Source organism: Gracilinanus agilis, chromosome 3 (assembly GCF_016433145.1).
Source record: "Gracilinanus agilis isolate LMUSP501 chromosome 3, AgileGrace, whole genome shotgun sequence".
NCBI lineage: Eukaryota > Metazoa > Chordata > Mammalia > Didelphimorphia > Didelphidae > Gracilinanus > Gracilinanus agilis.
Window position 1 is genome coordinate 500,706,842 of NC_058132.1, and position 744 is coordinate 500,707,585.

The 744-nt window shown below is 35.6% G+C and overlaps 1 non-coding gene across 1 annotated transcript; it reads left to right on the forward strand.

The window, feature by feature from the left end:
- The first annotated feature begins 265 nt into the window (after nucleotides 1–265).
- On the forward strand, nucleotides 266–388 carry LOC123243504. The gene has a single exon (XR_006506025.1). It is a non-coding gene; the product is annotated as a U6atac minor spliceosomal RNA (small nuclear RNA).
- Nucleotides 389–744: the final 356 nt, after the last annotated feature.

The following is a 744-nucleotide window of genomic DNA, read 5'->3' on the forward strand; positions in this document are numbered from 1 at the left end:
ACCATAGTAGCCTAAAGTGCTAAAAAGTAGTCTTATCTATAACCTAGTAATGGCCCATTGGAACTGTCTTATGAGACAACTGGGAAACCTAATGGAGAAAAGATGTGGTACCAGCCTGGTAAATTACCAAGTAGAGTTTGGCCAACAGATGGTATAAAAGAAAATACTATAAGGAAGGAATGGGAAATAGATTCCAACAGGCAGTTAGTCTGATTAGTAAACCCGGGTTATATAGAAAGTCCATATTGCTACAACTTCAGATTCTATGTTGTATGAAAGGAGAGTTTAGCACTCTCCTTGATGAGGATAGAAGAGATCCTAATGGCCTTTAGAACACATATACAATTCAAGTATTGCCACCTACTCTGTAGCATCTAACCGATTTTTTAAACTGTTTACATTTCTACAGGGAAAGATATTATTTGTTGTTCCTAAGAACTTTGACCATTATTAGGGCAGTCAGAACGAGATTACAAAGACTAATAGCACAGGTTTGAGTTGACTTTGATGGGATAATATCCAAGAAATAAAATTAAGGGGTGAAAAAGAGAGATGGGAGAAGGGAGGTTGGATGAGGTAAATTATCTCGAAGAAGAGGCACAAAAGAGTTAATACAGTAAAGGGGGAAATAAAGTTGGTAGGCAATGTTTGAATCTTACTCTCATTGAAATTGGCTCAAAGAAAAAATAACATACACCTTTGTTTGGATATTGTTGTGAAGAAGATTATTATTTAGTATTTATG